Source organism: Coffea eugenioides, chromosome 11 (genome assembly GCF_003713205.1).
Source record: "Coffea eugenioides isolate CCC68of chromosome 11, Ceug_1.0, whole genome shotgun sequence".
NCBI classification, from domain to species: domain Eukaryota; kingdom Viridiplantae; phylum Streptophyta; class Magnoliopsida; order Gentianales; family Rubiaceae; genus Coffea; species Coffea eugenioides.
In genome coordinates, this window is record NC_040045.1 from 3,829,428 (window position 1) to 3,845,468 (window position 16,041).

The 16,041-nt window shown below is 37.2% G+C and overlaps 1 non-coding gene across 1 annotated transcript; it reads left to right on the forward strand.

Moving 5' to 3' along the window:
• Window positions 1-15,426: 15,426 nt before the first annotated feature.
• Window positions 15,427-15,533, forward strand: LOC113754656. Its single transcript, XR_003465334.1, has one exon. It is a non-coding gene; the product is annotated as a small nucleolar RNA R71 (small nucleolar RNA).
• Window positions 15,534-16,041: the final 508 nt, after the last annotated feature.

Genomic DNA, 16,041 nt, shown 5'->3' on the forward strand with positions numbered 1-16,041 from the left:
ACTGGGTATGGGGTTGACGCCACGCGCCCTGTGAAAACCCACCAAGTTGAGGGAAAGGAAAAAGAGAGCGAATGCAAAAGAAAAATGTAAAAAGATTTGATGCTGAAAGTCCCTGGTGAATGTTGAGAAAATGCAAACAAATTCTGAGATCTTTGAGTTCAGAATAGGGCAATTTTGGAAAAATGCGATCTTCGGTACAATGTCCTTGAAAGTCTTATTCTTTAACTATCGTTTTCAAGCCACATTACAAGCTCATGAAGTCCATCGCTGACTTATCCTTCATGACAACCCAAAGTGAGGATTATGCTCATAAGAAATCCATCAATCATTTTGTAATCATAAGGGTATAACCAGTTTTCACATGTTTAACTATCGTTTCTACCCATACATAGAGCTTATATGTTGACTAAATTTTCTCAAGAAATAAGAGTGATAAACCATTTGCTTTCACTAAGATGTGATATTGAATGTGTTGGATACAATTTGGAAAAAAAAAAAAGAAAAAGATCCTGATATACCATCTCCGTGAGCCACCTCAAAATCCTGAATAATATCCATTTGATTGGTTCTAAAAGATGAGCTAACAAGAAGGGGACATTTTTCCCTCAACACCGATCCCAAAATGAGGAAGAGATCTTTTGCAATTTGGTCATATTTTGAGAGATTTATCATGGAATCTTCTATATGAGTTTGGATATGACATTTAAATTCTTCATTTGACAAATATGATTTTTATTCACATTGTATGTGATTATTTTGCAACTAAAATAAGCCCAAATTGGGGCAAAATTTTTTGTAATATATCTGTGAGATTTCACCAAATAAATTCAAATTGAGGCAAAATTTTATAATACATTTGTAGGATATGTCCAAGGTCAAGTATATATTTTTCAATTTTTTGATAAGTCAACACTTTGCATGGATCTTAATTGTTATATCATAACTCAAAAAAAAAAAGGAGAAAAAGGAAAAGAAAAAGAATTTTGAAGATTCAATTGTTTCGAAAAATCCCCCACTTGTGCAGGTGTTTATGGTTAAGATCGAGGAAAAGATACAAGCGAAAATGTTGCAAATTTGGAGAGCTATCATGAATAAAAGAGGGCAATAATGCTACATTGCAAAGTGGAGGATCGGTTATTTGTTCAAAAAAAAAAAAGTGCATGATTCGGCAGCAAAAAAAAAAAACAAAAAAAAAAAAGAGAGGAAAGGGAATGAAAAAGAAAAGAAAGGGGAATGAAAAAAAAAAAGAAGAGAGAATAATAAAAAAGGAGGAAAAAATGGAAAAACAAAAAAAAAGAGAGAATAAAAAAAAAGGGGGATTAAAAAAAAAAGAGTTTTTCCTTCGATTTTGCAAATTTTTGCAATTGAACTCTGGGAGCATTTCACTTGGAGATTACATTTCTAAGTTGGGACAACACCTTGCCCTCTTATGCTGAAATGGAAGTGGTAATACATGCCAAGACCGAGATCCCGTCCTTGCACATTTTGACAAAGGTTCAGGCAGAAGAAATCAAATGGATCAAGGAGCACAATGAGTTGCTATCTCTGATTGATGAAAAGATGTTGAATGTTTGCCATGAACAATGCTATCATCAAATGATGGTGGCAATTTCTTTGTTTTTTCTCTCTTGCAGAAAAATTGCATGCACGAATGAAAGCAATCACACCTCGCACTGGAACCGGTGCCGGAAAGAGTTCTCCAGGGAATAAAGGCAGATCCAAAATGTTGCAAGCAAATTTGATCAAAAGGTACAACAACATGGCGATACAGAATCAACTATGGACTCAAATTGCAAAAATTCATCATACTGGGGCAAATTAATTTTTTGGAAAGATTCTCAAAAGTCAAAAAGAAAAGCGAAAAGAAAAGAAAAATCACCAGACAAAAATAAAAAAAATCAATCAGATCAAGTTCATCACGGCAGGCTTGGGTTTTGATCCCACTGTTCGATTGTCAAAAGCATTTCATTTTCATTGCTACTGGAGCTGGGTTTGTCCCACCAGTAAGCATTTCGTTTAAATCGCTACTGGAGCTGGGTTTGTCCCGCCAGTAAGCATTTCATTTTCATCGCCGCTGGAGCTGGGTTTGTCCCGCCAGTAAGCATGTTCATTTGCTTTCACCACTAGCCGTTGGGTTTGTCTCACTAGTGTGCCTTTCATTTGCATCCGCCGCTAGCCGTTGGGTTTGTCCCACTAGTGTGCCTTTCATTTGCTTTCACCACTAGCCGTTGGGTTTGTCCCACTAGTGTGCCTTTTAATTGCATTCGCCGCTAGCCGTTGGGTTTGTCCCACTAGTGTGCCTTTCATTTGCATCCGCCGCTAGCCGTTGGGTTTGTCCCGCTAGTGTGCCTTTCATTTGCATTCGCCGCTAGCCGTTGGGTTTGTCCCATTAGTGTGCCTTTCATTTGCATCCGCCGCTAGCCGTTGGGTTTGTCCCACTAGTGTGCCTTTCATTTGCTTTCACCACACACTTTTACTTGCATTCGCCGCTAGCCGTTGGGTTTGTCCCACTAGTGTGCCTTTTAATTGCATCCGCCGCTAGCCGTTGGGTTTGTCCCACTAGTGTGCCTTTCATTTGCATCCGCCGCTAGCCGTTGGGTTTGTCCCACTAGTGTGCCTTTTAATTGCATTCGCCGCTAGCCGTTGGCTTTGTCCCACTAGTGTGCCTTTCATTTGCTTTCACCACACACTTTTACTTGCATTCGCCGCTAGCCGTTGGGTTTGTCCCACTAGTGTGCCTTTCATTTGCATCCGCCGCTAGCCGTTGGGTTTGTCCCACTAGTGTGCACCATGATTTTAATTTTATTCGGGCCAGTCCCATGACTTTTAAATTTTATTCGGGCCAGTCCCATGATTTTAAATCTCTTGTTCGGGTCAGTCCCATAACTTTTTAATTTTATTCGGGCCAGTCCTATGACTTTTAAATTTTATTCGGGCCAGTCCCATGATTTTAATTTTGTTCGGGTCAGTCCCATGATGTTAAATCTTATTCGGGTCAGTCTAATGATTTTAATTTTGTTCGGGTCAGTCCCAAGATTTTAAGCTTTATTCGGGTCAGTCCCATGATTTTAAGCTTTATTCGGGTCAGTCCCATGATTTTTTAAATTTTGTTCGGGTCAGTCCCATGATGTTAAATCTTATACGGGTCAGTCCCATGTTTTAATCTCTCGTTCGGGTCAGTCCTATGTTTAATTTCTCGTTCGAGTAAGTCCCATGTTTAATTTCCTGTTCGAGTCAGTCCCATGTTTAAATTCTCGAGTCAGTCCCATGATAAATTCTTGCTCGGATCAGTTCCATGTTTAATTTCTCATTCAGGTCTATCCCACCAATTTGTTATTTAAAAAAAAAAAAATCATCAAATCAAGATCAAATTTAAATTTCTGTTGGAGCGTAATCGCGTCCCTCCGCGCATCAATTTAAATTCCTGTTGGTGAGTCTCAGCGTCCACCGCGCACCCTTCTACCTCCCGTTCTTGACAATTGCATTTGATTTCCTGTTGGAGCGTAACCGCGTCCCTCCGCGCATCTTTTTATAGTTGTGACAAGTTACTTTTCTTGACTGTTTTGATTAATAATTGTGCTTTTTCATTCATTTTGTGTTTCATGTTTAGAGATCTAAGAGTTCAAACTTTTTTGACTTTGCAAAGATCACAGTTGGTCAATGCACTGGTTTCATTGTGGTTCACTTGCATTCGAACTACGTTTGACCTGATTCCCATAGTGGGATACGTAGGCAACTCTACATGAGTTCGGTCATGTGTTTTGTAATTTCATGACATCTTGTGTTCAATAATTTCAACCAAGTGTTGACTTGTTTATTTTAACTCAGGTGCAGTTAGAAGAAACAGGTAAACAATTTGGTGTCTACGTCTTTGTCTTGACTTTCTTCGAAACTCTAGACAAAGAGGGGCAAGCTGTAGACACCAAAATTTTGTCAATTTTAATATTTTCTTGAATTTTTTCTATCTATTAAGTTATTTATTTTCTTGCGTCTTAATGTGCAAATTTTTCTTATAATTGCAGATTTTTTTTTAGAAAAGAAAAAAAAAGAGAAAAAAAAGAAAAACAAAAAAAAAGTTCAGTTTTTTAAAATAAAAAAAACATCATCATGAGCCATCATGATGACTCATGATGGCATCACCACCTTTTGACTAGGAAAGGCTCTCAACGGATCCAATAAGAAGAAAATTGCATAAAAAGGACTCAAGGGAAAACTCATTTGGGAGACGACGGAATCCTCATTTCTCTCAGGAGAGCAACGGACAAAAGAGAGAAGAAAAGAAAACTCTCTCGGGGACTGACTCTCAGAGGTCCTTTGGCCGCAAAGAAAGCAAAAGAAGCAGAAGAAGAAAAATTGCCATAGACCTCCCTCATTTGCTCCCTCTCTCAGGCCTCGGGTGCAGAAGGGAAGAAAAATCTTTCGGCTCTCTCTCAGATTCTCTCCCTCATTTTTAGCAAATAAAATACTCACTCTCAGATTTTCTCTTGGACAGGGCAAAGCCAATAAAAATTATTGGAGCTTGTAATTTCATCAAATTTTGTCAAGAGACTACAATTTTCATTGAGGTATTTATTCTTCTTTCATCTTTTTTCAGTTTTTTCCTTTCCTTAATTTATTAAATTAAATACATGATTTGATGTTTGTTTGTCCCTTGGCTTCGTTTGTTGTTGTTACTGATATTGTTGAATTTTTGGGGAATCCATGAATAAACACTAAAAAAAAATGATTTCTGTGAATGCATGTTAATTGCTTGTGAAAATGCAAAAAATAGCAAAAAATGAATTTTGGGGACTGTTTTGCTTTATTTTAGTTTTTTATGTTGTTTTCTTGCCGGATTAAATCATAGTTGTATTACAGAAGTTGTAAGGAGTATTGTAATATATTTTTTATGATTTTTGGTGAAAGATTTGGGTGTTTTAAAAAATAAAAACTGGACTGTATTTTGACATTTTGGCCACTTTCAGATCATCTTTTGTAAAAACAAACTCCGAAAATAGAACCTACGCGAAAAATCGAGTGGGGAGGTGTATTTTGAGGATTTTTGGTGACCGGAGAGGTCACCGGCGGCGGCGGTCCGGTGGCGGCGGCGTCACCGGCGGCCACCATGGCTGCCAGCTGAAGCTTCTTCGGTTGGCCGAAGAAGAAGGAAAGGAAACGTATGGGGAAGAAAAGAGAAAGAAAAGAAAGAAAAGAAAAGAAAGAAAAGGAAAGTGGGTTGGGTTATTTGTTTTAGTGGGCTTGCGTTTGTTTTTAGTTGGATTTTGACTTGGGTTTTGGTTCTTTTTTTTGGGTTTTACGGATGGGCTTGGGAGTTGAAACCCATGTATTTCAGCTGGGTTTGAGTGATAAAATGACGGGCTGGCCTGTGTGTTTGGTCTTGGATTTTCGGCTGGGCTTAGGTAACATTTGGCCCAAAGAAATAAAAATAATGGCCCAGTGGCCTTTTTCTTGCCCAAATCAGAAACCGAAAGTTATACTTTAGCCCCTGATCTCTGGAGTAGTTTCATTACGGCCCAGAACATTTTAAATCTCTTTCACTTAGGTCCTTAAATTAATTGCACTTTGGTCCTTGAATTTTATCTTTCATTAATTTTGACCCCTAAACTTTGGAAAAATATAATTTTGTCCCCTAAAAGTTTTCAATTTTTGCAATTCAGTCCTTAGCAAATTTTGGCTCTCTTTATTATGATTGTTTCTTTTTTAACTAATTATGTTACTTTTGAACATGTTCAACTTGTAATTTTAGATGTTTTAAATTTCTTTATGTTTGACATATTAGTGTGAATTTAGTACTTTTATTATTATTATTATTTTCAATTAAAGTGGTGCCATAATTCTTTTGTTCATTGTGAGTATAAATAGGACAATTTGACTCCATTTAGTCACCACTTCAAACGGGAGGTACCCCTATTTTTATTATTTCAATGTCAATTACGTGCTCTTATGTGCTTCTATGTGTTCCTATGTGTTTATGTATTTTTATATGCTTTATTTATTTGATTCAAATATTCATTCAAATTTTCTTATATACGTTTTAGTTAATTTTTATAATGATTCGAGAGGTATTTAAATACCTCAAAAATGTAATAGATAGGATAATTAGATTTGTTTTATTATATTTTTCCCTCCTAGATTGTAGTCAGGCGCTCCCCGATGTAATAGATAAGTTGTGTGTTTATGTGGCTTATGTGTTATGTGTTTTATCCGCTTTTCTTAGGACTTTGGCATATAGATATTATGCTTACGTGTTATGTGTTACGTGCTCTTATGTGTTTATTTGTTTTAATTTATGCTTTATTTGCTTCACTATATATTGTTAATGCATAACGTCACCACACTAGTCCAACGCTAGTTGTGGCTTCTCCCTCCGCTTACTTGCTAGTCCAACGCTAGTAAGTATTTTTAGAAATGGGTTAGTCCAACGCTATACCCTTAGATTGTTCATGCATTAGATTCATCTTTTGTGTGATATCCATTACATTTTCATGTATATTTTATTTTTTAGAATTTTCTCATTTGCATGATATTTTCTATTATATTATCCCCTACCCCCTACCCTCTATATGTGTTAATCAAATCATTTAGAATTGCACTTCATTTAAGAAATTGTGAAATAAGTTAGTTCATTTGCTTGTTCATATTAGGAGAATTATTTTTGAACATGGATATGGGTGATTATAACTCTTTAGTTTAAATACCCCATTAATCCTTGTATAAGAAAATCATGTCACGAGTTTTTGTCTCCCGTACCCATTATGCTGCATTTCCTTTTTCTTTGATCACTTATATCTATGTATATAATTTAATTTCTTTTCTTTACTTTCAATTTCATCATTTGCATACTCTTGACCCCTTCAAGGAATTATTTTGGTCTTCGCAAATCAATGCGATTGATATCAATTAAACCCTTGAATGGATATTTTGTCCCATTCGATATTTTATTTTAGATTTGCATCCATATAGAAAATATCCAAATGTGATAAATTTAAGGGTTAGATTAGGAAAATTTTGACTAAATCTCGCAACTAGCTTAGACTAGGTTGAAAGGGTGCCTTAGGTTTGAGTTGATTGAACCTTTGCCTTCCCTTTCTTCAACCGTGACTCCCGAACTCATTTTCTCTGTTTCAAAGACCTGGAGTTGTCAAAAAGGGTTTTATTTTATTTCTATTCAAAAAAAAAAAAACATTTTTTTTGGTGACTTGGTACACCCAAATTCAATACCAAGTGGCGACTCCTATTTTTTCTTAAAAACCCTTTTTAGACTATTTTTTGGACCCAAACTGTCGCATTTTTAAAAGTCCCATTCTTGGTCCTTTTCCGTTTATTATTAATAAATCACATTTTTTATAAACACTTTCTTTTTCCATCGCGAAAAATGGGGCGCGACAATAATCCAATATGAAAACTACAAAGTTTAAACCGAACACAATAAAAGAAAAATAAAGCAACAAAAGATGTAATCAGCTAAGGATCTTCATGGCTACTCGGAACGAGGGTCTACTGCCTCCTCAGCTCCATGAGGACCATGTGATGTACCAATATGTCCCTCCTTATGTTGAGGCTTCGGAGTAGGTGACCGACAGATGCTGAAATGAGCCTCAATCGCTCGAAGACGGCGATCATGTCTGTCTTATCGCTCCGTCATCAGCCGCTCCGTCTGATCGATTCGCTCCATTACCCTCGTCTCCATGCAATAGATGGCATTAAGGACTTCTTGCCACTTGGAGCGCGACGGAGGAGGTGGTCGCGGAATGGGAGGAGGAAGAGTCTGCTGCACCTCCGTCTCTTGAACTACCGGTTCCTGCTGAGAGTGAGGTGGGGGCTGAGCAGAGGTTGATGCTTCTCCAACATTCCGCACCAAAGAAGCTCCAAAGTCAGTAGGGATACCCAAGGACTTGAGTATTGAGGCATTGACCTCCTCGGTAGCCCTAGTGACAATGGCTTGCTCGGTTCCAAGAGGAACCTTGAGCTTCTCAAAAAGAAGGGAGAGAAGGCGAGGGAACCCAAAACAGGTTTCGCTGGCTCTCATGCGAGCTGTGGTCCGCATGTAACTGATGATGATGTTGGGCAGAGGTATTCTAGTCAGCTGCCGACCTACACCATTCATCATCTTATCCATGAAGTAGAGGTCACTATTACGGAGCTCCCATTTTTCACTTCTTTTAGGTACCACATTGAAAGCAAAAAGATAGAAAATAAGATGGTACCGAGGCTCAAAGGAATTCGCATATACTATGAGCTTCTTAGAACTTCCTCACTCATGGTATTGACCCTTAAGACGTAACACAGCTTCTCCCACTTGCCATGGATCACGTGCCTTGAATTCCTTGGTCAATTTCACATCTTCTCCGTCGTCCTTGAGTTTGATGAATTTGGCGATTGTATCCCGATTGAGAGCCACTCTTTTGCCTCGAACCGAAGAGACAATGAGGTTGCCACTGTGGCTTTGTTTGTTTTCCATATTAGAGTAGAACTCCCAGATCAAATTAGGATAATAATGCTTCGGCAATCCGAATATGTTCTCCCATCCAAGTCGCTTGAATGCCGTGGAGATTTTGTAATGATCGTCCACCTCCGGTGCCAGATGCTTCTCAATTATGACCTCCTTGTCCAATCCGGCTTCATACCACTGTTAGTTTTCAAGCGAAGTGAATCGCGTGGTATCATAGTCCGGAGGTGGCTCGTCACGGCTAGTGAAAGCTGTCTTACGCCTGGAGTGAGGCGACCGCTCAGGAGAGGGAGATTTCTCCTCAGGCGACTCCTCATGCAAAGAAGGTGTGTGTTCTTCACTTGACGATGGTGTAGGAGTACGAGTACGAGGCTTTCTTGTGCGAGCCATAGTATTTATACACAAACAAGATGCATATTCATTAGAAATAATATAAACTTGCTCACACATGTTAAATAGGAATTTAAGAAAATTTTGGCAGAGTTTCCCTTTGAAAAAGGGCTAAACCTCCTGCCATGAAACACCAATTTCTAACCATTAACCCTCTCAATAGTTTCTCCAATCCACTATCGACCATTAAAATACATATTTCCACTTAGAATCTCATTAATGGTCTGAAAAATCCAATCACTTGAGAATTGAAGCTATAACAAACACATCCTCCATTTTAACAATTGTCAACATACAGCAATTACACCTAAGAAAAACATACCAATCTGCTATAAAACACATTCGTATATTCAAGGGAAACAAGTGTAATTGACCACTATGCTCAACCCAAATAATTACGAAGAAACATATAAAAATATCACCAAATACAGAATTCTATTAATACGAAGCATGAAAATAGGCATAACATTTCATATGAACACAATGTAGTACAATTTTATCAAGAGTTTTTTAACAAACATGCAATTCCCGAAAATAGAAAAATTGAGAATTAAGAACTGTAAAATTTGTAAGAAAGTTGAAAATTATTACCTTAAATGTGTAAGGTGATCCTAAAGGATGATAAAAATGCAAAAGTTGAAACAGAAACAACGCAAATTAACCCCCAAATTGAAGAATTTCAGTTTGGCCAAATGTTATCTAAGAGGATTAAAATCCTTCTTTGATGTTACTTTGATGCAAAACAAGTTGGGGTTAATGATCAGAAGAGGTTTGGGGAGGTTTCTATGGTGAAAAATTGGATGATTGGTGGATGAAATGGGAGATTTGAGAAAAGGGTTTAGGGTTTGTGATGAATAGGAAAGGAAAAACTAGAAAATGGCAGAACCGAGGCTTCGGTTCTGCTATATCCGCGAAATGATCCGAGCACGGATCGGTTCTGGATGGCCTCAGATCCGGCAAGGCTCGGATCCGCTACACTAGAAGTTTATCTGAGGCCTCGGATCCAATTGGTTTTTGTTGAATCCGAGGTCGGATCCCTTTGCTGAAATTTTCAAAATACAAAGATCCGTACTCGGATCCTTTCGAACAGGACTCGGATCTATGGGACTCGGATCCATGCCACTAGAATCACAATCGAGCCCTCGGATCCTGTTGAAGAACTTTATATCTGAGGTCGGATCGTCCAATTTTTGCCTTAGATCTATCCAAGAACCGAGGTCGGATCCATCTGGATTTTCTGATTCGAGCTCGGGTCAATATGTTTCTGCAATAATTGCAGAAACTGCAATTTTTTTCAAACTTTTCCTTCTTTTTCCATCCAATTCCAAATTACACATTAGACATACTTTTTATCAAATCCAACCCCCCACGCAAATGTAATATACCAAAAATACATTATCCAACCTCTCAAAACTCATCAAACATATCTACATTGCAAATCGAAGGGTGAGTTTCTTTGATTATTTTTGCACTTTTATACCAAAATGGCTCCTTTGGGCATTAAATGGACATCAAATGAGTCTATGAGCTTTTATAAACATGTTATAACCTACACTCACTTGAATATACTGGAAATGCACGTGTATATATGAATGGGAATTCTAAATACTTAAAACACAATTTGGTAAGAAAACCTCATTTTTTACACTTGTTCTTCAAATGCACCTCCAAGATGGATGTTGAAACTTCCGGTACCTCCTATAAACAAGTGAAATACATCTAATTAGTCAATTAAATCATACCAAAAGTTAATAAACACTTAAAATACACAATTATAATATTATTATTGGGTTGCCTCCCAACAAGCACTTTGTTTAGAGTCGTTAAGCTCGACTCTCCTATAGCTTCTTTAACTCTCCATTGTGTTTCCGAAGAAGTAAATCACTCTTTTAGGAACCTTTTCTCCGGCTAAATAGGGTTTCAATCTTTGATCATTTATTTTGAATGGGGCACCATTTTCTCCTTTTATTTCCACTGCTCCATAAGGAAACATGCGAACCACTTCAAATGGCCCGGACCATCGAGACTTAAGCTTTCCAGGGAATAATTTAAGTCTTGAGTTAAACAATAGCACCTTTTGCCCTTCTTCAAAATGCTTAGGGAGAATGTGTTTATCATGCCAAAATTTCATTTTTTCTTTGTAAATCTTGGCATTCTCATACGAGGTAAACCACGATTCCTCCAATTCGCTTAGCTCGAGCATTCTCTTTTCGCCTGCGGATTTAAAATCAAAATTAATAGCCTTAATAGTCCAATAAACTCTATGTAAGCAAGCTTTCCCATAAGCAAGCTTATATGACACGCTTTCCCATAAGCAAGCTTATATGGAGACATTCCCAACGGCATTTTAAATGCTATTCTATACGCCCATAAAGCATCTTCAACCTTGTTTGACCAATCCTTTCTCGATCGGTTGATAGTTTTCTCCAAAATGATTTTAATTTTCCGGTTGGCCAACTCCGCTTGACCATTGGCTTGAGGATGATAGGAGAGTGACTTTTTATACCTACAATCATATTTAAGCAACAAAGTGTCAATAATTTTATTACAAAAATGCTTACCTTCATCGCTTATTATTGCCTTTGGAACTCCAAACCTACAAAATATGTTTCGTTTAAGGAACTTAGGCACAACTTTAGCATCATTAGTTTGTGAAGGAATGGCCTCTACCTATTTAGAGATATAATCAACTGCTAAAAGGATGTACTTATTATTATATGAGTTAGAAAATGGTCCCATAAAATCAATGCCCTAAACGTCAAATAGCTCAACTTCCAAATATGTAGTCAAAGGCATTTCATTCTTTCTTGAGATATTACCGGTTCTTTGGCATTGATCGCAACTTTTAACTCAATTTCTAACATTTCGGTACATAGTAGGCCAATAAAATTCGGATCGCCAAATTTTGCTACGGTTTTAGTTGTACTAAAATGACCTCCCGTTTCAAGGGTATGAAAATGTATTAAAATATTATGTATCTCTTCTTTCGGAACACATATTCTAATTATTCTATCTGCACAATGTTTATAAAAGAATGGTTCCTCCCAAAAATAATGTTTAGCATCATTTAAAAACTTTTTCCTTTGGTGAAAATTCAAATCATTTAGTATCACTCCACTAACTACAAAGTTAACTAGATCAGCATACCATGGTGACTTATAAATTGCCATTAAAAACTCATCTGAAAATTCTTCTTTAATGGATGAATGATCTTCTTGAGGTATGTTTTCCAGTCTAGAAAGATGATTAGCGACTAAGTTCTCGGATCCTTTTTTATCTTTGATCTCCAAATCAAATTCCTGCAATAATAAAATTCATCGAATTAGTCGAGGTTTTGCATCCTTCTTATTTAACAAATATTTGAGTGTTGCATGGTCGGTATAAATGATGACTTTAGATCCTACTAAGTACGATCTAAACTTATCCAATGCAAAAATCACTGCTAGCAACTCCTTCTCTGTTGTTGCATAGTTAACTTGGGTTTCATTTAGCATTTTACTTGCATAATAAATGACATGAAGTCGCTTATCATGTTTTTGCCCAAGAATAGCTCCAACAGCAAAATCACTTGCATCACACATCAATTCGAATGGTAAGCTCCAATCCGGTGATGCTATTATGGGTGCGGAGACAAGTTCCTTCTTCAACCTATTAAAAGCAAATAAACACTCATCATTAAAGTGAAAAGGAATATCTTTTGCAAATAATTCACATAAAGGTTTAACAATCTTGGAGAAATCCTTAATAAACCGCCGATAAAATCCCACGTGTCCAAAAAAACTACGAATGCCTTTCACATTGATAGGTGGAGGCATTTTCTCAATAACTTCTATCTTGGCTTGATCTACCTCAATACCTTCTGAAGAAATTTTGTGACCTAGTACAATACCCTCACAAACCATGAAGTGACATTTTTCCCAATTGAATACAAGGTTTGTTTCTTCACATCTCTGTAAAATTAGATCTAAATTGTTAAGACAATGATCATAAGTAGATCCAGATATAGAAAAATCATCCATGAAGATTTTCATAATTTTCTCATTAAAATCAGAGAAAATTGCCATCATGCCTCGTTGGAAGGTGGCCGGTACATTGTACGGTCCGAAAAGCATTCTTCGAAATGTAAAAGTGCCGTAAAGACAAGTGAATATGGTTTTCTCTTGATCTTTCGATGCAATGACTATTTGATTGTATCCTGAAAAATCATCCAAGAAACAAAAAAATTCATATCCGACCAATCTTTCTACCATTTGATCAAGAAAAGGAAGAGGGAAATGATACTTTCTAGTAGCTGTATTCAGTTTTCTATAATTTATACAAACTCGCCACCCAACTACAACTCTAGATGGAATCATTTCATCATTGTTACCACGTACTATGGTTATTCCCCCTTTCTTTGGCACTACATGAATAGGAGAAATCCAAACACTATCAGAAATTGGAAAAATTATACCTGCATCCAGCCATTTAAGAATCTCTACTCTTACCACTTCTTTCATATTTGGATTTAACCTTCTTTGAATTTTAACCACTAGCTTAGAATCTTCTTCTAACAAGATCCGATGCATACAAATAGTTGGACTAATTCCCTTGATATCAGAAATCATCCATCCTATTGCCTTTAAATGCTTTCTCAAAACACGGAAGAGCTTGCCTAGTTGTTCCTAATCTAGTGCAGAATTTACAATCACCGGCAATGTCTCTTTTTTGCCAAGAAATGCATATTTGAGGTGTTTAGGCAGCGGCTTAAACTCAAGCCATGGAGTTTGCTCACATGATGGTGGAGGTAATCTTTTGTTCAATCCTAACTCCTCATACGCATTTCTCCGTTTGTAAGGAACCTGTGCCTGCAAAAATTCAGTCATTTCTTCAACTTGTTTCTCTTGTAAACCTATACCATTAGGACAAAGTTCAAGAGAATCATCATCAAGATTAACTTGACTCATCTCTAATGCCAATTCATCACATATGTCAACAGAATAAACATGATCGGTAAAAGAGGGATACTTCTCCACTTTACTCAAATCAAACTCCACTTCCTCTTCACCAATTTGGAACTTGAACTTACCACGTTTAACATCTATTATTGTATCTGCAGTGGCCAGAAATGGTCTACCAAGTATAATAGGTACATTGACATCCTCCTCCATATCTAAAACAACAAAATCAACAGGAATAATGAATTTCTGTACTTTAATGATCACATTCTCTAATATGCCCATTGGATGTCTAACAGACCTGTCAGCCAATTGCAAGGAAATGTTAGTATGCTTTAACTCTTTCAACCCCAATTGCCTAGCCACAGTTAAAGGGATCAATAAAACACTCGCACCAAGGTCACATAGTGCTTTAGAGAATTCTAAATTACCAATAGTGCAAGAAACTGTGAAACTCCCCGGATCTTTCAACTTTGGTGGCAATTTGTTTTGTACGATGGCACTAAATTCTTCCGTTAATGCAATTGTCTCACTATCTACTAACCTCCTTTTCTTAGTCATTATCTCCTTAGAAACTTTGCGTATGAAGGAATCTGCAAAATAGTATCAACAAAAGGAATATTAATATGTAATTGTTTGAAAATGTTGACAAACTTCTCAAATTCTTTGTCATTTCTCGAAAGCTTCAATCTGTGTGAAAATGGCAACGGTGGAATTGGTGTTGTATCTCCAATTTATGGCTCATTTTCTTTCACCTGTTCTTTCCCTTTAATTTTCTTACTATCCTCTCCTAACTCACTCAATTGCTTATTTTTTCTTCTTTCAAATTCTCTTCCACTTTCAACTACAAGTTTCTCCCCCACTTCCTTACTACTACGGAGGGTTATAGCCTTCACACGCTCCCTTGAGTTCACCTCATTCTTGCTAGGTAAATTCCCTTGGCTGCGATTGTTAACTGCATTTGCTATTTGCCTTAATTGGACCTCGACATTCCTGTACATATTGGTGAGTTGATCCATCATTCCTTCAATTCTATCAAACCGTTGAGTAGTGGCACTGGCTAACTTTTCAATTTTATCATTTGATACATTTGACAGCTTCTCAATTGCCAATTTCCAAGCTGGTTTGGACTCCGGAAGTGGTTGTTTCGGTTGAAAATCCCGTGGAATAACTGGCCTTTGTTGGTTCCCTTGATCCTTCCATCCCAAATTAGAGTGATTACGCCATCTTGGATTGTAGGTATTAGAGTATGGATTATTTTGGGGTGAACGGTTGTAATTGTTGAGATATTGAACCTGTTCGCTGCTAGAACACATAGAATCATCATGATCTCCACTGCAAGTAGTACAACATGCAACAACTACTCCTTGATTAGAGCTAGAACCAACATACCTATTAAGCATCTTAACCACATTATCCATCTTTGCACTTAACATATTCAAGGTATCTACTTCAAGCATACCTGCGGTTCTCCTTGTATTATCTCGTTCGTTGGCCCATTGGTAGTTGTTAGCAGTCATTTCTTCAATCAATTGTTGAACTTCCTCAGCTGTCTTTCCCATTAATGCTCCTTCCGCTGCCGCATCTACATGCGTTTTTGTTGGATAAGTGAGACCATTGTAAAATGTTTAGACTACTAGCCAATCTGGTAAACCATTATGAGGACATCTTCGTTACAATTCCCGATAGCGCTCCCAAATTTCATACAATGTCTCTCCTTCCTGTTGAGAGAAACTAGTTATATCCATTCTGAATTTATCAGTTTTTCTAGGTGGAAAGAATTTATTGAGAAACGCCTTAGCTAATTCAGCCCAAGTAGTAAAAGTGTTTGAAGGATGAGATTGTAGCCAAACCTTGACTTTGTCCCTTAGCGAGAATGGAAACAATCGAAATTTAATTGCATCATCACTAACACCATTGAACTTAATTGTATCACAGATTTCAAGAAATGTTGACAAGTGAGAATTTGGATCTTCGGTAGCATTACCTCCATATTGAGATTGTTGTACCATTTGAATCAGTGATGGTTTAATCTCAAAACTATTAGCATTTACCGTTGGCGTTGCAATGCTAGTTTGAGAACCTTGTGTTCCTGATAAAGCAAAATCTCGTAGAATTCGCCTATTTGGTTCATTTTCCGCCATTTCTTCCTCAAATGGTAATTCTATCAAGATTTCTTCTATCGGCTACCAAACCTCTTGTTCCTTTTGATGCAGTGTATTCCTCCTTTGTCTCCGTAGTGTCCTCTCAATTTCAGGATCGAAA